Source organism: Tursiops truncatus, chromosome 13 (assembly GCF_011762595.2).
Source record: "Tursiops truncatus isolate mTurTru1 chromosome 13, mTurTru1.mat.Y, whole genome shotgun sequence".
Lineage (NCBI taxonomy): Eukaryota > Metazoa > Chordata > Mammalia > Artiodactyla > Delphinidae > Tursiops > Tursiops truncatus.
This window is the reverse complement of record NC_047046.1, coordinates 81,695,342-81,717,034: the sequence shown is the minus strand read 5'-3', so window position 1 is coordinate 81,717,034 and position 21,693 is coordinate 81,695,342. Positions and strand designations below refer to the sequence as shown.

At 40.3% G+C, this 21,693-nt stretch overlaps 1 long non-coding RNA gene across 1 annotated transcript in view; it reads right to left on the bottom strand.

The window, feature by feature from the left end:
* The window catches only part of LOC141276272 (uncharacterized), a 148,365-nt gene that overhangs the window by 34,396 nt on the left and 92,276 nt on the right, over nt 1–21,693 (bottom strand). The window contains exon 2 of the long non-coding RNA XR_012325544.1: nt 5,020–5,182. This is a non-coding gene — a long non-coding RNA (uncharacterized lncRNA). The remainder of the gene's footprint in view (nt 1–5,019; nt 5,183–21,693) is intronic.

Here is a 21,693-nt window from a genome sequence, read left to right as displayed (position 1 = left end):
AAAAAAAAATGTCATGAAGAACCTAGGGGTGAGACAGGAATAAAGACACAGACCTACTAGAGAATGGACTTGAGGATATGGGGAGGGGGAAGGGTAAGTTGGGACAAAGCGAGAGAGAGGCATGGACATATATACACTACCAAACGTAAGGTAGATAGCTAGTGGGAAGCAGCCGCATAGCACAGGGAGATCAGCTCCGTGCTTTGTGACTGACCGCCTGGAGGGGTGGGATAGGGAGGGTGGGAGGGAGACGCAAGAGGGAGGAGATATGGGGATATATGTATATGTACAACTGACTCACTTTGTTATAAAGCAGAAACTAACACACCATTGTAAAGCAATTATACTCCAATAAAGATGTATAAAAAATAATAGTAGTTGCTGGAGGGAGGGGCAGGAAGAGGAATGAAGTTGAGGAAGGTAACACAGGGAACTTCCATTGTATCTGTAATATTTTAGGTCTTATTTGGATGATGGGTACCCAGATAATATGTAATTCTCTAAATCTCTTTATTTTTCTGTGCTATTTCGTATTAAAACTACTTTACAAAGTTAATGACAGACTTTATCAGGTAATAATAATAATGAATTGCTGATAATCTGGCACTTTTTCTCCACTTATACAAAAACTGTTCTTTTTTCAGGATCCAGCTGAAAACATTCCCCAGCTGAGACCATATACAACAATTGCTCCTCATTAGGACATCATGGTATTTACCATCTGTACCAGCCATGACATCTATTTTATATACTACCTTGTACTTTAAACTAATATATGTGATAATTCCCATTCTAAATGGAAATATCCTCAAATGGATGAATCATACATTTGCATCTCTAGCGATTTGCATTTAGCAGGTGTTCAGTAAACAACAGTCTAAAACACAGAAGGCTATCTGATAACAAAAAGAGAACTCTTTCTGGGAAGTAGAAGTAGTATACTAACATTTGTTGTTAATAAAAGATGCTTCCTGTACATAACAATATTCGGTAGCACTCACCAAAGCAGAATTGAACAAGAATGGAAAGAATCAGCAGAATGCTATTTAAATACTGGAGCATAACTGAATCACTTTGCTGTACACCTGAAACTAACAACATTGCAAATCAACTATACTTCAATTTAAAAAAAAGATCTAAAAACTTACAGGCTGCTGTCAAACATTGGTCCTTGAGGAATCAGTATGGTTCATCTAAGATACTGACTGCTTTTCTTGCTATCCCATTATAATAATTATCCTCATTCCTTGTCCATTAAGTGTTCCACTATTCTTTGAATAGAGTTTTTCAAACTTCTTGAAATATACCTAACAAAGCTATTTATGCTGCCAAAATTTCTCTGTCTTCACTAAAATGACTTTAGTTCAACATTTCAAAAATGTGTAGAATGTGCCCACTTGGATCCCAGATGTGGTGCTTTGGAAAGATAAGGCATGTGCACAGCCTGGTGAAAAGACAGACACACGTGGACAGGAGGATCATCGTTCCAGCAGACTTGTGTGTGGAGCACAGCCCTCCTATGCATCAGCGACAGCCCTATAGGGGACAAAGGCGAAAGCTGGGTGACCTCAAAGACAAGATGGATTTCCCAGCAGAAACCCAAGGAAATGAAATTACATTTGAGGTGGGACTCCTGGAACTTTCCTTTGGAATCCAGTTGTAGTGTTTCATATTCTTCCCTATTCGATTTCACATCATCTGTTTTGGATGATCTCTCAGCCTGTTGAGTGTTTGTTGAAGATTCTTAATGAATTACCTAACAAATTGGTATGAGCTCATTTGTGAAGGTGATATGGGTGACATGCACTTGTTCTTCTATCAGTCGGACAAGCCAAGGGCACTCAGGAGGCACGCTTGTGTTAAAGTATGACCCCAGGAACCAAGAGGGACTGACTGGGGGCTGATTAAGTACAGATGACTCTGAGACTGTCATGAACACAAACACCGAAACAAGTTTCCGGGTGCTGGGGGTGCTAATTATCGTCTGTAGGTAGTTGGGATGGGAGGGCTGCAAATAAAGTAAGATTACCATGTAACAAGGGGGTCAAAGCCTCTGATGTCATGACCTTGCTGTATGCTGTGTCAGTTTCCTAGAGTTACCATAACAAAACACCAACAAGAGAGTAGCTTAAAACACCAAAACGTATTCTCTCACGGTTCTGGAGATTAGAAGTCCAAAATGAAGGTATCGGGAAGGGCATGCTCCCTCTGGCAGCTCTACGGAAGAACCTTCTTTGCCTCTTCTAGTGTCTGGTGCTTGTTGACAGTCCTTGGCGTTCCTTAGCTTGTAGACACATCACTCCAGTCACATGGCCGTCTTCTCCCTGTGTGCCTTTATTTCATCTTCTCTGTGTTCATGCCTGTCTCTGTGTCTAAATTTCCCCTGTGTATAAGGACACCAATCATACTGGATGCAGGCCCTCCCTAATGACCTCATTTTAACTTGATAACCTCTATAAAGATTCTATTTTCAAAAAAGGTCACATTCTGATGTTCTAGGAGTTAAGACTTCAACATATCGTTTTGGGGGGAGAGACAATTCAGTCCATAACATATGCCTTACTGAAATCCAGATATACAATGTTTACAAGAGTTTATTGATCTATATAGGACATAAGTCTCATTTGGAGTAATTAGTACTTATTTAGCTCCAACATGCCTAAGAGTGGTTATATCTTTTTCAATAAGTAACAAATCCTGTTTAATAGTATGCTTAAGATCATATTTACAGCTCCATGTTTGATTATTATTCATATTCTGTTTGTTGGTGTAGAAACATCTGACAGTTTCCAAAGATAGTGAAGATAGTGTGCCTTTTGATTCCTCATTGCCATTTCCTGATAGTTCATAATTTCTCTAAATTATACCTTCCGTACTTCGTGATGCCTGGTTTTACATAGTAGTTTTAACATTTTCTCATTCCTGAAAAAATTTCCATTTCAAGCTCTCTTCATAGGGATGGTGGTTCTTCATTCCTAAACCACTGTTTGGAATTTTTATATTTTGCAAGTTTTATAAATCTTTAGTCAAATAGAATAAATGGTGTTTTATTTATCCTAGGTCACTTCAGTCTTTTGTACACTAACGTGTATTGAAAAGTTTGAAGAGAAGGATATAACACACAATGTCTGCCATATATATTAGCTCATGGAAACCTTTCACTATATAATATCACACAGGAAACATACTTAGGAATTACTGTCCTAAGCCATATACCTACTATAAATAAATTTTTAAACCCTATTCCTTAAAATCATCTCTATAATCAGATACTCAGTTCACTTTGTCCTCTCCTATCTCTTTAGTGTTATGACCTTCGATCCCTAAGAAGAAATTAAAATATTACCTTTTTTTCTGTTCATCCCATCTTCTACTTAGTTAAAAAACCAAACAAACAAAAAAAAACCACCAGTTTTTTCCATCTCTTTCTCCTGAGTAGTCATCTAAACTTGGTGAACTTAAGAAGACACGTGTGTGTACCTAGAATGACATCCTTTGGCGAATCTCCTTTCTCTCACGTGAAAAAAATACTTCTCAGTCTATTAGGTTTGGTTGGGGCCAACCCTGCCCAGGAATGAGTCAGACTAAAGTATTCCACCTTCCTTGGATCGGGGTTGTACACATGACACAAAGCAAAACAGACAGATTTATCCCTGGAGGTTTTACAGTCAAAAGAAAAAGAAAGAAAAGAGAAAAGAAAAAAGAGAAGTAAAGAAGATCCTTGGTTTGCTTGAAAACGGCAAGCTGTGAAAATAATGTAGATATTTCATGTTCAGCAATCAATATGTACATATCCTTTCCGCCTTGGGAAGTTTGAGTTAATTTTCTAAGTCAGGCAATGGAGAAAGTCGTAACACATGCGTTTCAGGTATTAGCAAGGCATCAATGATTCCTATAGTTCATATTTACCCAAACAGTACTCAATATAATTGAATATTTCTCCATTTGGAAGAGGTCCTAAATTCACACAGAAATAACAATAACTAGCTTTCCTGTTTAGTTCAATTTCTGTTTCTTTTAGGAACTGCATTTGCAAGTACAGCTAGGCTTTTTCTTCAGAAAGAAAGTCACCTAAGAGCAGAGACGATATGTGGCCTCATTTGCATCTTCCATAAATCTTAGCAGAGTGTTCACTAACTATTTGTTACACTAAATTATTTCTTTGATATCTTAGTAGATAATTATAATCAATAGACTCTATGATACATTAACTGCTCCATCTCCAATTAAAATGTATCCACCGTATCTCAAACACCATACCCATCTTAAGATATTTTACATAAATTGCTCACAACTGAATATCATGTTGAGGGATTTCCTGTGCCTTTGTTTCTAGCAGCCTGTTTTCCCTTAGTTTGAAATATTAGTCTCTAAAGACTAGTTTCCCTTGAGCAGATGATCAAGATTAACAATCCTGCTGCACTTTCTGTTCCATGAGGAAATCTTTTTACTCAATTTCTCCAGGGAAACAAATTCAGTCTCTACCCTTCTTCATTTGTTTGGCTAACTTATGTTATTTCCAGTTGCCTCTGCTGCTGCTGTTACTGTTATAATGTCCAAATTTTGGAGTTAAGTTGTCTGAATAACAATGAGAACATCCCAAGAAAGCTTGTTATTTTTTCTTAAAATACTAGGCACAGTATTCCTACAGGAACTTTTGGAGCAAGAGGCCCTTTTGATCCCTCTTTATTTCCACTCTGTGGGCTATTAAGATCTTCCTACCCCACCCCTGCCCAGGGTTTCACTTAACAGAAGGTTCAGCAAACATCGTTCGAGCACCTGCTTTCCACCAGCTTCTGCCTTTGACATTGTGGAAACAGCTGAAAAACACACCTCGTTTTCCTTTCACCAAATGTTTTTTCTTCCCTGAACATCAACCCCTGTGGTCTAACTGACCACTTCATGATGCTTCTGCTATTTTATTTTTTGGCCTGGATTTCTTACAACTTTCTGTGTTGGTTAAGGCTACAGTTGGCTGCTACAACAGAGAATTATAATGGTAGCTTAAATATAATTGACCTTTTTCTCACTCATCCAGTAGTCTGGGTAAAAGTTGTCCAGGGCTTGTAGGGCGGCTCCTGGGGTCTGGTACATGGGCAGCTTCCTCGGCCTGGTTGTTCTGCCGTCCCAAGAGGGTTGCTTCATCCTCGGGGTCTAAGAGGACTCACTCACACCTGCGATCCTGCCGGTAAGAAGAAAAAAGGGGGATGGCCTCATACCCTCCACTCAAATCCCGCCTGGCCAGAACATGGCTACACTTCTTTGCAATAAGAGTATAGAAAATATCATTCTTATTCTTGGCTGCTAAGACCCAGAAGTTGTACAATTATAGGAAAAATGAGAAAAGTTATTGGGACAATGAGTAACTCAGCAGAGTTTACTCATCGTCTCAACACAATTCACCAGGTGCTATTAAGACCCTGATTGAAATTATAAGGTATTTCACCTGATACACAGAAGTTTATCCTCGGTTACAGGATAGGTCATTAGTTGTTAAGAACCGTACGTTAAGATAAGGTTTTGCAGTTAAATTTCCTTCAATCACCAGCCAATAGCTTCTATTGAAGCTGAACTCTGCTACGCATCTAAACCAACCGCCCAAGCACTCCCAGGAGGTGCAGACTCTCTATATTTTTCTCATTAACTGAGTAGAACATCACATGGTGAGTAATCCCAGTCTTTGGAATCCAGAGATTATAACAGACACCCGAAAATCCCATAGAAGTTTTATCTTCCTTGCTTCTACAAACCATTATATATGTCTCCATGGGAAAACAGAAGAAACATGCTTGTGTGATAACAACGTAATCGTAGCACGATTGGCTCTACTCATTTCAATCCTGTCATTATTATGAATGCCTTCTCATTACTTTGCGTTTAACACCGGATAAGAATAAAGGAAAAGAAATTAGTGCAGGATACGGTTGAGAGTTTTCTCATGTACTCATACAAAGGTGATATCACAGAGAGACCACTTGTTCAAAAGATATTAGCATTGACTTTGGGGAGAGAAAGTGAAATAATTATAAGCAGCTGAGAAAAAAGAAAGCTAGGAATTGTTCAATGTTCAGAGGCCGTCCCACACAGCAATGAAAAATCAGCATGTAAAGATGAGTTTTGCATAGGAAGTGTGTTTTATGGTATGAAAGCACTGCTTTGAAATGAAGGTGCAGGGTGCATCAACTCTAAGTGCCCTGTTCATTACACGCAAGGCTTCCGCAGTCGGGTGGCATTAAGTCTACAGTTTTGTATTGCAGGTCAGGCCACAGGATACGTATTATTTTACAAGGAAATATTGCAGGTGGTCGGAGGTGCCTGCAAACATACACTCGAGATAGAATAACGATGCCTGGCACGTTTCTTCTACACACAGAATTTAGAGATGGGAAGGAGAATCCTCGCTCATCTTAAAGAATCAGCCCACTGGTCCTCAAGTAAGGTTGATGCCCTGGTTCAATACAGTCACACATGGGGAGGAGGGAGACGTGCACCAAACAACTAATTCAAAACCTTCAGGAACAAAAGCATCCCGTGAGTGGTCCATCCACAAGAAGCCCACTTCTCACCACGGAAACCAGGAAGAGCTGTCAGAATTTTCATAGTTCAGGCCTCTGCCATTGCTCAAGGGGAAGCCATGGATGCCTTCACGTCCTCTGCTTCTAGACGTCAGAATTTTCACAGTTCAGGCCTCTGCCATTGCTCAAGGGGAAGCCATGGGCGCCTTCATGTTCTCTGCTTCTAGACGTCAGAATTTTCATAGTTCAGGCCTCTGCCATTGCTCAAGGGGAAGCCATGGGCGCCTTCATGTCCTCTGCTTGTAGACGTCTTTTCCAAAAGTGAAGGCACTCCTTTTTTTCTCTCTTTTTTTTTTTTTTTCTTGGCTGCGTTGGGTCTTTGTTGCTGTGTGCAGGCTTTTCTCTAGTTGCGGCGAGCGGGGGCTACTCTTCTCTGTGATGCGCGGGCTTCTCATTGCGGTGGTGTCTCTTGTTGTGGAGCACGGGCTGTAGGCGCAGGGGCTTCAGTAGTTGTGGCTCACGGGCTCAGTAGTTGTGGCTCACGAGCTTAGCTGCTCTGCGGCATGTGGGATCTTCCCGGACCAGGGCTCGAACCAGTGTCCCCTGCACTGGCAGGTGGATTCTTAATCACTGCGCCACCAGGGAAATCCTGAAGGCACTTTTTAAGGGTCATGTTTAAAGTTCTTTTTTAGCATCGAGAATAAAATCCAACACAGCAGACCTAACTGAAAACTCTGTGCCACACGTTAGAACTTACTACACAGGGTTAGCTTCTACATCCCATAACTCCCGTGAAAGGTGAGGAAAAACAGTGTGGTGCCCTGGAAGGCAAGAATGGGTCAGAAGATTGGTGCAGGGGGACTCTGGGGAACCCGGAGCTGAGCTTGCTACACAGGCATCATTTTCACTATCTGGGTGAAAAGATGTCGAGGAATTGAAAGGACTTTGTGATTCTAATGGAGAAGCCATTTCAAAGAGAATGTGCAGATGTTCAGTTGCAGCCCAAATGGATAATGGATCATAATAGCTTGTACATCAAAGAAAGGTTAGGTCATGGCTATGCACGGCGCACATCCTGACGGCAGTGAAATGGCAAGGAGACGGCTGCTCGCATGATCTACTTACAAATACATTTTCTGCCTCAAAAAGACCTGCTCTCCCTCCCACCCCTGCTTTTCTGGCTGTGGCTCACGGACTCCTTGTGTTTACCTCTTATTAATCCTTAAGCCTTACATGTTTTGGTACATGTTTTCTACTTGGGCAGTTGACATTTTCAAATGTCTACCACAGTGACATTTGGAGCCAGTGGTCTTATATCTAAAAGGCCCACAGTGATACGCTCTAGATGCAAATGAGAGATGGTTCCTGGTCCCCCAAGGAGGAAAGATGTGTCTTCCAGGGCCCATTATCCCAGACTCCTCTTTTAATATCTTTATGATAACTAAACCTATAGGTGCAAGATTTGAACATACAGTATTATAGATATACTGTATCTTGATTCCAACAGGACACTTTTTTTAAAAGACAAGATGTCTTTGGAGATGTACTGATAAATACAGACTAGAAAACAATGTGATTACATATACACATAGTTGGGTAGACATCCTATCATAAAAAATCTTGGTCAATGGGCTGATGCAGAAATTTTTTAAATGGGAGAAGTGTTTCTAACATATCTCAAAGTTCCACCCTTGGCTTTTCCTATTTAACATAGAGATATAAAAGGATATTTATTTCTAAAATTTCAGTGTAACATAGATTTCAGAGCAGTAGTTAATTGGTCAGATGATTATTTTAATTTAGAATAACAGCTTGAAATCTGTAACATTAAGCTCCTGAAATAGAGGGAGAGACAAAGTTGACAACAGTCCATATGGAAAGGGCCAACACAAGTCAACAGAGGAGTATGATACCCAAATAGCAAATGTGAAATAAGGCTAGGTTCGTGGAAACGAAGCACTGAAATCAAGAAAGATGATTCAGTAGAGATTACAAAAGGGAATGATCAACTTTGAGAGATCACAGGTATGTCCATTACCCTGATGTTGGCAAGGATTTCATGGGCATATACATATATGTCAAAACTTAAATGGTATACTTTAACTATCTACAGTTTAATGTGTGTCCACTTTACCTCAATAGAGTTGTTCTTTAAAAACAAACAAAAAATTTTTTTAAAGAAAGATGATTCATTCACTCAAATTCAATGAGCATTTTAGGCACCCGTGCACTCTGAACATGACTGGGATTCAAAGTGTGAACAGGGCCGAGACATCAGAGAACTTTCAGCGTGACGTGTGTGATGGCGTTGACAGATCTGTAAACATAAATGTCAGAGAGTGTGATGCTCAGAGCTGCCGCCCAACAGTGCTGCCCGCAGCACCCAGGCTCATGTTAGCTCTGCCTCGTGACAGACGCCCATGCCACACTGACTAATACACGTTCTGAATGTCACCTGAACCTGGGGATAGGGTTCTATAACACCATTGTGCCTAAAGATAGGCTGAGTTTCTAAGAAAGCAGGAGCCAGGACGCGACACTGTAGACTAAGGGAGCGCTGTGAACACAGGCCGAGAGATGTTAAGAGTGATGGATTAAGCGCAGGTGGATGTGACGGGTCCACGGAAGGGCTCTGATGGAACGCAGGCCTGGAGGGGGAGGGAGTGAGCCCAGGCATGGATTCTGGTACCATAGTTACAATAAGAATGAGTACAATCTCCAAGGAAGAGAATGCAAAAAGGAAAGAGCAGAAGACCCCATTAGATGAAACTATGGTTTGTATTCTAAGAAAAGCAGTAAGAAATTAGGAATCACTGAAGATCAATGATGTAGCATAAGTCCTTTTTGTAGAAAGTAGAGGATAAAAAGCTCAGATAGCACAGTCCTACCTACAACCCACTTCTGTATACTGGAGCAGATCTCTGAAGGATGACATAACATCAAACAGAACATAAAGCAAAAGGGGGCTTTAATTTTATTTGTCCCACAGTAGTCACTGTTCCCATGACCCCAAATATTCCACTGAAAAATTTAAAACTTCAGTTTGCTATTGACATGTCTCCAAATCACAAATGAGCTGAATTTATTCTCTCCAAGGGCTCCTGGGGCTTCATGAAGGCAACCTCAACACGTGAGTTTTCTCACCCTGGTTTTCCCAATCTTCTTTTTTCCCAGTAACTTCCTTGGTAACATGGCAATGTCTGAAGGGTGGTGAAGGGGGAGGGGGGAATGAATAAACATCTTCTACAGGATTCAGCTCAGAGGTGGCCAGAATTATAAATTATGATTTTCATGGACACGCACAACAGTCATCTGATTGGAGCTTCGTGCTTGGAAAATGAAAAGTTCGCTTCGGCTACACCCCCTGTGCTGTCCCAAGGCCCCCACTGATGTCCTACGTTGGGGCTCCCGCAGCAGCCTCTGCCACCTAACTTAATGCTGAAACCTGAGAAGACCCACGTCTCCCTTCTAGAGACACAGCATCAGGAGGAATGGGAAATGCAGCTCTGGCAGGAGGTCACAGCCAGGCACCTTTATTGTTATTACTGAAGAGACAGTGATCAGAGGCTCTGCCGTGAGCGTCACCCTTGACAGAGATCATTGTGAACAACTAGAATTCCATTTTATGGCTCGTCTTTTAAAAAAACATGCATATACTTGGGAGATGGCCCTTCTGAAACCCAGCCCTATCTTGATTCAATGCTTCTGTACTGTGTGACTGCCTCTGATTGTTGTGTGGTATAGTGGCAGAAGCTGAAAATAGCCTTACATCAAACTTAGTGATGCCAGTTGCGATTTTTAAGTTGAAACAGAAGGTGACCCTTCCCAAGAACAATCCCTTATGTCAAACCAACTGTTAGAGCAGGGATGACCACCCTCACCGCAGTTGCCGTCCGCTTAGTCACAGCTGCCCTGCCCTCCGAGGCTGCTGGGAGCCTCGCCTGGAGGGGCCGTGCCGTCCTTGACCTTGCACGTCTGGCTGCGGTGGCTCACGTCTTATTAAGGTTCAGGTACACTGAGGTGCATGCCGCCCAGGTGCTGGGCTTTTCTGCTGTGGTACGGAATATGCGACCCAGTCACACCTGTGTGACAGCCCTCAGGTTGAAAATGCAGGCTGTGCTATTTGCAGAGGGTTTATTGTAAATAGATTTCGCCTTCTCTAAAGGCACTGCTGTGGCATTAGGTAACGTCAGAATGTCCTTTGATCCAGGGGCACAGAACCCTGAGGCCACAGAGACACGCAAAAACTTTCATCCAGATCAATCCCCAATTCTTACTTTATGAAAGGGGTCACCTGTGTATAGCTTTTGACGGTTACTATTGAATTCATGGTGGTTAAACCTAAAGTTCTCCATCTTCCTTGTGGTGGTTCTCCTACCCACCTCTCCACTGGACGGTTTTACAGTCTATATCGTTGCTGGGGAGCTGAGACGTGTAAAATTATAAAACATTAGACAGAGGAGCTGGTTCAACATTCTCACTCCATGTAAAGGTGAAGAAGCTGAGTGAATATTTCACTGTTTTTGTTTATATCTTTTTCCAGCCCATTGATTTATTTTTTCAAAACCTCACTGTCTTTTTCTGGCTCCCTGTTTGCCTAGAACATTCAATCTTTCTGTACGATTTCAAAAAATAAGTCAGCTTCATTCTCATAGATATTCTTCTGAGGATGTTCTTTCTGTATCTACTCTGTAATCTGAGAAAGGCATAAATGAAATGCTACCTCTCCTTTCTCTCACACATCAAATCATTTTATTTATTTATTTATTATTTTTATTTTTTGTTTTGCGGTACGCGGGCCTCTCACTGCTGTGGCCTCTCCCGTTGCGGAGCACAGGCTCCGGACGCGCAGGCCCAGCAGCCATGGCTCACGGGCCCAGCCGCTCCGCGGCATGTGGGATCTTCCTGGACCGGGGCACGAACCCGTGTCCCCTGCATCGGCAGGCGGACTCTCAACCACTGCGCCACCAGGGAAGCCCCATCACATCATTTTAAATTGGAGAAGGAACACAACGGGGAATATCACAGCTTGAAATTTATGTTGTTGTCCACGTTACTTTACCTGCCAGGAAGAACTACAAAGTTCAGGATTCGGGGGCAGATTTGAGAAGCGTCACGTCCTCCAGCTCACTATTTGAAATTTAGGATTTTTGAAATCTAGTGAAGCAATGAACTAGCGAAGGCTGGAAGAGGACTTCTTGGATGAAAATGTTATAAATGCTCTAGGAATTGTTCCATGAGTTTGGACAGGGTCTGAATGTAACACCTAGGAGTTAGAAGCCAGGGTAGATCCAGCAGATTCAGCCATGACCTGGATCTAATCCCAGAGCAGTCAGACTAATATGGGGAAGTCCTTTAACAATGTGAACCAACTGTTCATTTTTAAATAGAATTGTGCCTGGTAGTTTAAAATGGTATCTGGAAGACTCACAGTCATCTTGTAGCCGAGGCCTTTGGCACCTGACTAGGCTAGGCTCCAGGCGGGGTTAGAAACACTCCTCTCCCTGGTTCAGCTGAAGAGCAAGGGACATGGGCATCGTTCACCTGGGGACTGTGTTGAAAGCATCTGTCACTTTAAATTCATGGTGCTGTTTTAAGGTTTCTCTGTCATTCAAATCTGTGCTTCTCGAATACTCATCCAGGAAGAGGCTCTCCCTGGCACGTGGAGTAAAGGAGTGCTATACTGAAGGTGTTCTTTCTATCACATAAAATTCCCTCCATGGTTGGAGCTCTGGGAGTGTGACTGCTGACTTTAGCCATGGCCTTGATCTTGCTTGTCCTCTGTCTTCATAAACAGCACTGTGAACGCCGCGTTGCAAGTAATGTAGGGACAGAGGCTCTTCTTAGCTCTGGTTCCAACGAGATCATTATTTCCATCCTATTTCCTTTTCAGAGCAACAGAGACAACAAAGCCTTAACTTCTGGGCATCTTTCAAGAGCAATTAATGGAACAGTGAAACTTGAATGCATTCCAACTTAGGGATAAAAAACAATATTTGTTAAAGTTCCATCAATGAAGGTATTCACTGTCTCAGATAGGTATCTAGTAGACGGGTCACTGCAGACATGAAGACATGTAAATGAATGCTTCCTGCATGCCAGGCCCCATGCCAAGGGTTTTACTGACACACTTTTATTTAATTCTTAAAATATATCTTGAGATAAGCAAAGCTATAAATGAACAACTAATTGTCCCCAAGTCACAAACCTAGTAAAAGGTAGATTTAAAAATTCTAACTCAAATTTGTCTCACTTGAAACCTTATCTTTTCATTATGCCATTACTTCAAAATACGTATTTTTAAAAATTCTGAAAACTAATTACTAAACTTGCAAGAGATTTCGCATTTTCTTACAGACACTATCATATATTTGAAAAAGTATACAGAAAAAGCTTAATAGAAGTAATAGAAGATAATTAAGAGAAAATATTTAGGGAAAAAAGGACTAGAATATACCAAAAGATGCTGACGTCATTGCCATCAACACTAAAAACTGTACATACAAAAATTATCAGAGCATTCCATTTTTCTACCAGTTTTGGTTTTGGGTTGTTTCTGCTTTCTTTTTTTTTTTTCTTTTTTGTGGTACACTCTCACCGTTGTGGCCTCTCCCATTGCGGAGCATAGGCACCAGGCGCACAGGCTTAGCGGCCATGGCTCACGGGCCCAGCCGCTCCGCGGCATGTGGGATCTTCCCGGACCGGGGCATGAACCCGCATCCCCTGCATCGGCAGGTGGACTCTCAACCACTGTGACACCAGGGAAGCCCCTGTTTTTGCTTTTAATAACTGAATCCTTAGGAACAAACTACTAGGTATAAAATAAAAAAGATACAAGGATATAATGTACAGCACAGGGACTATACCAACCTTTATAATAACCTTCAAATGGAGTATAATTTATAAAAATATTGAATCACTATGTAGCACACCTGAAACTAATATAACATTATAAATCAACTGTACTTCAACAAAAAATAAAAAGTAACTGACTTCTTGCTCATGAAATGTTACAGAGAGTTCTCATTAGATTTCTAGACAAATTTTCTAGAAATAAATAAATCTATCCAACTGCACTGGAATCTCAGAAAACAGATTCCTCTGCAGTTCTAGGCTGTTAGACTCTGTACTAAATCTGAGAATTTGGAACAGTTATCAGCACAGATTTTCCGTAGTTGTGATGCCTGGGGAGTCTGACAAGAGAGCTACAGGGGCCCCACACACTTGCTCTCAATAGATCAGGGTCTGTCGGAAAGACAAGACACCTTCACAGGAGAGTTCCAGAAAGGGAGTGTTTATATAGTGGGGGGACCCGGCAAGCAAGAATGGGGCATCTGTTACCAGGAAGAGGTAAGGCTGTGAGGGAGGGATCCCTTAGGTTCTTTACTTAAGGAAAACTCTCATATGAAATGGACTTGTTCAACCCTTTTTGATCAGTCTATACAGTCAAGTTGGAAACTATTCTGAAGGGAAATGAACATAATTGGTATTTTGTAGTAATTTTGATGGAAGCACCACCGTGGAAACTTCTTTCCACTCTAACCTATGGGGAAGATTACCTACTGAAAGTCATGTACATGTATAAATTTGCCTAGGAATTACACAAGTTGAATATCTTGTTGGTCATCACACAATCTTAAATTTTGGTTTGATTCTACTGTCTTCCTATAGTCATGAAGGAGCAACATGGATACATAATACTTATTAGGCAACAGACATACATTAAAATACTGTGTCACCAGGCTCTTGAGGGAGAGCTGCGGCCAGGAGCCCAGGCGCTGCCCCTCCTGTTGCTGGCATGGAGGAGCCCTCTGACCTCACTCTCATGCTCCCAGCTCTGCCGACGCCACCCACTGGCCAAGAAGGACCAGAAGCCAGAGGACAATAGCATCACTTGATGCAGCCAGTGAAGGTCAGACTCTGACAGGACACCGCAAGGAGCAGCTGGAAAATATCCAGGACAACCCTCAGCAACAGCAGGAGACAGTTGGAGACTCTCCCCTAGAACAGGTTTGGGAAAGGTGTAAGGAGAACAACAAAAACACGGCCAGGAATGACCGAGATGTGAACACGGAAACATGGCCAAGTGACACTTCACCTAACCTGACATTAACATTGTGCTCTGTGTTCTGCATAGACATGATCATCCCAATATTACAGGTGAGAACACCGAGGCGCAGGAAGTGTAAGTAAATTGCCAAAATTCATTCAGCTGGCAAGTGGCAGAACTGGCATTTGAAATAAGGTCTCCTGATTTCATATCATATGCTTTTCCAGTAGGAAGCCCTCACCCCTGGCAATATGAGAGAAGCTGTTTGATTTCCCACTGGCCCAAGATGTAGCCCTAGTAAGGAAGATTAGATTTTCATCAACTCTATTTGCATCTATATTAGAAATAGCTGAAGGTCCTTGAGACTTGGATATCCAAGAAATTCTTTAAATAACATGAAGAACAGGACTAGTCATTCAGAATTTGTTTTTCCTTTTCCTTTTAATCTATTGAAGACACACATACAGGAAGAAAATCTGCCACCCAGGCATTTTTTTCTCTTTGCCAGAGGCATTTCTGCCACTTGAGAGAAGAGACTGTCATTTATATAATACTAGAGTGGTTAATATTTATGCTCAGTTGTCTGCTACTATCTGCCCCAAGACAATTTGAGCTAATTTTTAGAGTATAACTAGCAATGTGCTTTGTAAAACTCAGATAAAAAAAATACATGTCACCAAGTTTTGGGTTTGGCCTCAATAAACTTCTCTTCCATTAACCTCCTTCAATAGTCCAACAATTCCCAAAAGGAAAGATAATTTCCCATATGTTCCTTATCTTAAGGAAAACACTCATACGAAATGGACTTGTTCATCACTTGTGATGAGTCCATATAATCTTTTTTTAATTTTTTACTGAAATATATTTGACATATAAAATTGTGTAAATTTAACACATACAGTATGTAATTTGACATATTTATTTATGTAATGTGATTGCCACTGTAGTGATAATTAGCACCTCTATCACAATACATAATCAGCATTTGTGTGTGGTGGCTGGAATAATTAACTTCTAGTCTCTTAGAAAGTTTGACGATTATAATGCAATATTGTTGTCTATATTCACTATGCTATGCATTAGGTCTCCAAGGCTTAAATACCACCCTTTGAAAATTTATACCCTTAAACATCTGTTCTTTTCCTCCCACTGGCCATCTCCTGGTAACCGCCATTTCACTCTGGGTTTCTTTGGGTTTGTTTTTTTTTTTTTGAGTTTGGCGTTTTTAGATTCCACATGTAAGTGATATCATACGGTATTTGTCTTTCTCCGTCTGACTTATCTCACTTAGCATAATGTGCTGAAGGCCAATGTTGCCAGTGAATAATGTTCCAGTGTGTATGTATATGTATATATGAATAAAATTCCAGTGAGATATATGTATCTCACATCTTTTTTATCCATTCATCTACTGATTGGCACTTAGGTTATTTCCATATCTTGGCTACTGTGAATAGTATTGCTATGAACATTCAGATGCATCTATCTCCTCAATACCCTGTTTTCTTTTCCTTTGGGTATACACCCAGAAGTGGAATTGATGGAGCATATGATACATCTATTTTTAATTTTTTGAGGAGCCTCCAGACAGTCCATATAATATTAATTAGGAAACTATCCTGAAGGAAAATGAATATAATTGGTATTTTGTAGTAATTGTGATGGAAGTATCACTGTGGAAACTTCTTTCTACTCTAACTTATGAAGAGGACTGCCGACTGAAATTCCAGTGCATATATGTCATTTGCCTAGGAATTACACACATTAAATATGTTACTTGTCATTACTCAGTCTTAAATTTTAGTTTGCTTTATGTCTTTCTGTAGAAATGAAGGAGCAACATGGGTACATAATACTTAATAAGTAAAGACATATATTAAACTATTAACTATGCAATGGTCATCATCTAAGCACTGTTGGGAGGAGTGGACAAACAGGTGCAAGGGATAAAATGAAACACACATGTATGAACACACACACACACACACACACACACACACACAGATCATCTTTGGACCAAAAGTTGTCACCATCTGATGGGATGGGTGGAACTCTCCTGCAAGTTAGTAGATAAGACAAATATGCAAAGAAATCACCAGTTTGCAGAACAACACATGCATTGTTTTTTTTTAAGACAAGCTGCAATTATTTATTTATTTATCTTTGTTCTTCAGCAAACATCTAAGAGGGAAGGAGAAACCAAAGAATAAGTAGTTAGTCAAATAATAAGGTTTGAACTTAGTCTGATAACAGCCAGGCTATGGATGGAGGTCAGATTCTTCTGGCTTGATGCAAATGGTAGCCGGGATACTTGCAAAGTACAGTGAAACTGGTGAGGCACAACTCCTAGTGTCTCTGAAGATTCAGCTGCCACCCATGACTGGGGAGCATCATAAGTTCAAAGGAGCCTTGTTGGCCCCATGTTCCACTTATTCTGATTTTCAATTTTGTGGTCTCCGCTTTTATGGATGAGTTAAAAGGCACATAACCATTCAGTAATAATGAAGTACAACATGGCTGAGGGCTGAGATCATATATTTCCATTGGAGTTTATCTTTGTCCAAATTTCTTTCTCTTTTTTAACATCTTTATGGGAGCATAATTCCTTTACAGTGGTGTGTTAGTTTCTGCTTTATAACAAAGTGAATCAGCTATACATATACATATATCTCCATATCCCTTCCCTCTTGCGTCTCCCTCTCAACCTCCCTATCCCACCCCTCTAGGTGGTCACAAAGCACCAAGCTGATCTCCCTGTGCTATGTGGCTGCTTCCCACTAGCTATCTATTTTACATTTGGTAGTGTATATATGTCCATGCCACTCTCTCACTTCATCACAGCTTACCCTTCCCCCTCCCCTTGTCCTCAAGTCCATTCTCTACATCTGCACCTTTATTTCTGTCATGTGCCTAGATTCTTCAGAACCTTTTTTTTTTTTTTTTTTTTTAGTTTCCATATGTGTCTGTTAGCATACAGTATATGTTTTTCTCTTTCTGAGTTACTTCACTCTGTATGACAACCTCTAGGCCCATCCATCTCACTACAAATAACTCAATTTCATTTCTTTTTATGGCTGAGTAATATTCCATTGTATATACGTGCCACATCTTTATCCATTCATCTGTCGATGGACACTTAGGGGTTGCTTCCATGTCCTGGCTATTGTAAATACAGCTGCAATGAACATTGTGGTACATGAGTCTTTTTGAATTACGGTTTTCTCAGGGTATATGCCCAGTAGTGGGATTGCTGGGACATATGGTAGTTCAATCTTTAGTTTTTTGAGGAATCTCCATACTGCTCTCCATAGTGGCTGTATCAATTTACATTCCCACCAACAGTGCAAGAGTGTTCCCTTTTCTCCACACCCTCTCCAGCATTTATTGTTTGTAGAATTTTTGATGATGCCCATTCTGACTGGTGTGAGATGATACCTCATTGTAGTTTTGATTTGCATTTCTCTAATGATTAGTGATGTTGAGCAGCTTTCCATGTGTTTGTTGGCAATTTGTGTATCTTCTTCGGAGAAATGTCTATTTAGGTCTTCTGCCCATTTTTGGATTGGGTTGTTTGTTTTTTTGATATTGAGCTGCATGAGCTGCTTGTATATTTTGGAGATTAATCCTTTGTCAGATGCTTCATATGCAAATATTTTCTCCAATTCTGAGGGCTGTCTTTACGTCTTGTTTATGGTTCCCTTTGCTGTGCAAAAGCTTTTAAGTTTCATTAGGTCCCATTTTTTTATTTTTGGTTTTATTTCCATTTGTCTAGGAGGTGGGTCAAAAAGGATCTTGTTGTGATTTATGTCATAGAGTGTTCTGCCTATGTTTTCCTCTAAGAGGTTTAGAGTATCTGGCCTTACATTTAGGTCTTTAATCCATTGTGAGCTTATTTTTGTGTATGCTGTTATGGAGTGTTCTAATTTCATTCTTTTATATGTAGCTGTCCAGTTTCCCCAGCACCAATTATTGAAGAGGCTGTCTTTTCTCCACTGTATCTTCTTGCCTCCTTTATCAAAGATAAGGTGACCATAAGTGTGTGAGTGTTGAATTTTGTGAAAAGCTTTTTGTGCATCTATTGAGATGATCATATGGTTTTTCTCCTTCAATGTGTTAAGATGGTGTATCACATTGATTGATTTGCGTGTATTGAATAATCCTTGCATTCCTGGGATAAACCCCACTTGATCATGGTGTATGATCCTTTTAATGTGCTGTTGGATTCTGTTTGCTAATATTTTGCTGAGGATTTTTGCATCTATTCTCATCAGTGATATTGGCCTGTAGTTTTCTTTTCTTGTGACATCTTTGTCTGGTTTTGCTATCAGAGTGATGGTGGCCTCGTAGAATGAATTTGGGAGTGTTCCTCCCTCTGATATATTTTGGAAGAGTTTGAGAAGGATGGGTGTTAGCTCTTCTCTAAATGTTTGATAGAATTTGCCTGTGAAGCCTTCTGGTCCTGGGCTTTTCTTTGTTGGAAGACTTTGAATCACAGTTTCAATTTCAGTGCTTGTGATTGGTCTGTTCATATTTTCTATTTCTTCCTGGTTCGGTCTCAGAAGGTTGTGCTTTTCTAAGAATTTGTCCATTTCTTCCAGTTTGTCCATTTTATTGGCATATAGTTGCTTGAAGTAATCTCTCATGATCCTTTGTATTTCTGCAGTGTCAGCTGTTACTTCTCCTTTTTCATTTCTAATTCTATTGATTTGTGTTTTCTCTCTTTTTTTCTTGATGAGTCTGGCTAATGGTTTATCAATTTTGTTTATCTTCTCAAAGAACCAGCTTTTAGTTTTATTGATCTTTGCTATCATTTCCTTCATTTCTTTTGCATTTATTTCTGACCTGATCTTTATGATATCTTTTTTTCTGCTAACTTTGGGGGTTTTTGTTCTTCTGTCTCTAACTGCTTTAGGTGTAAGGTTAGGTTGTTTATTTGAGATGTTTCTTGTTTCTTGAGGTAGGATTGTATTGCTATAAACTTCCCTCTTAGAACTGCTTTTGCTGCATCCCATAGGTTTTGGGTCATCGTGTTTTCATTGTCATTTGTTTCTAGGTATTTTTGATTTCCTCTTTGATTTCTTCAGTGATCTCTTGGTTATTAAGTAGGCTATTGTTTAGCCTCCTTGTGTTTGTATTTTTTACAGATTTTTTCCTGTAATTGATATCTAGTCTCATAGCATTGTGGTCAGAAAAGATACTTGATATGATTTCAATTTTCTTAAATTTACCAAGGCTTAATTTGTGACCCAGGATATGATCTATCCTGGAGAATGTTCCATGAGCACTTGAAAGTGTATTCTGTTGTTTTTGGATGCAATGTCCTATAAATATCAATGAAGTTCATCTTGTTTAATGTATCATTTAAAGCTTGTGTTTCCTTATTTATTTTCATTTTGGATGATCTGCCCGTTGGTGAAAGTGGGGTGTTAAAGTCCCCTACTATGATTGTGTCAGTGTCGGTTTCCCGTTTTATGGCTGTTAACATTTGCCTTATGTATTGAGGTGCTCCTATGTTGGGTGCATAAATATTTACAATTGTTATATCTTCTTCTTGGATTGATCCCTTGATCATTATGTAGTGTCCTTCTTTGTCTCTTGTAATAGTCTTTATTTTAAAGTCTATTTTGTCTGATATGAGAATTGCTACTGCAGCTTTCTTTTGATTTCCATTTGCATGGAGTATTTTTTTCCATTCCCTCACTTTCAGTTTGTATGTGTCCCAGGGTCTGAAGTGGTCTCTTATAGACAGCATATGTACGGGTCTTGTTTTTGTATCCATTCAGCCAGTCTATGTCTTTTGGTTGGACCATTAATCCATTACATTTAAGGTAGCTATTGATATGTATGTTCCTCTTATCATTTCCTTAATTGTTTTGGGTTTTTTACTGTAGGTCTTTTCCTTCTCTTGTGTTTCCTGCCTAGAGAAGTTCCTTTAGCATTTGTTGTAAAGCTGGTTTGGTGGTGCTGAATGCTCTTAGCTTTTGCTTGTGTGTAAAGGTTTCAATTTCTCCGTCGAATCTGAATGAGATCCTTGCTGGGTAGAGTAATCTTGGTTGTAGGTTTTTCCCTTTCATCACTTTAAATATGTCGTGCCACTCCCTTCTGGCTTGCAGAGTTTCTGGTGAAAGATCAACTGTTAAGCTTTTGGGGATTCCCTTGTATGTTACTTGTTGCTTATAATATTTTTTCTTTGTTTTTAAGTTTTGATAGTTTGATTAATATGTGTCTTGGCATGTTTCTCCTTGGATTTATCCTGTATGGGACTCTCTGCACTTCCTGGACTTGATTGACTATTTCCTTTCCCGTATTAGGGAAGTTTTCAACTATAATCTCTTCAAATATTTTCTCAGTCCCTTTTATTTCTTTTCTTCCACTGGGACCCCTGTAATTTGAATGTTGGTGCATTTAATGTTGTCCCAGAAGTCTCTGATACTGTCCTCAATTCTTTTCATTCTTTTTTCTTTATTCTGCTCTGCGGTAGTTATTTCCACTATTTTATCTTCCAGGTCACTTATCAGTACTTCTGCCTCAGTTATTCTGCTATTGATTCCTTCTAGAGATTTTTAAATTTCAGTTACTGTGTTGTTCATCATTGTTTGTTTACTCTTTAGTTCTTCTAGGTCCTTGTTAAACGTTTCTTGTATTTTCTCCATTCTATCCCCAAGATTTCAGATCATCTTTACTATCATTACTCTGAATTCTTTTTCAGGTAGACTGCCTATTTCCTCTTCATTTGTTTGGTCTGGTGGTTGTTTACCTTGCTCCTTCATCTGCTGTGTATTTCTCTGTCTTCTCGTTTTGCTTAACTTACTGTGTTTGGGGTCTCTTTTCTCAGGCTGCAGGTTCGTAGTTCCCGTCATTTTTGGTGTCTGCCCGCAGTGGGTAAGGTTGGTTCAGTGGGTTGTGTGGGCTTCCTGGTGGAGGGGACTGGTGCCTGTGTTCTGGTGGATGAGGCTGGATCTTGTCTTTCTGGTGGGTAGGACTGCATCCGGTGATGTGTTTTGGTGTGTCTGTGACCTTATTACGATTTTAGGTAGCCTCTCTGCTAATGTGTGGGGTTGTGTTCCTGTCTTGCTAGTTGTTTGGCATAGGGTGTCCAGAACTGTAGCTTGCAGTTTGTTGAGTGGA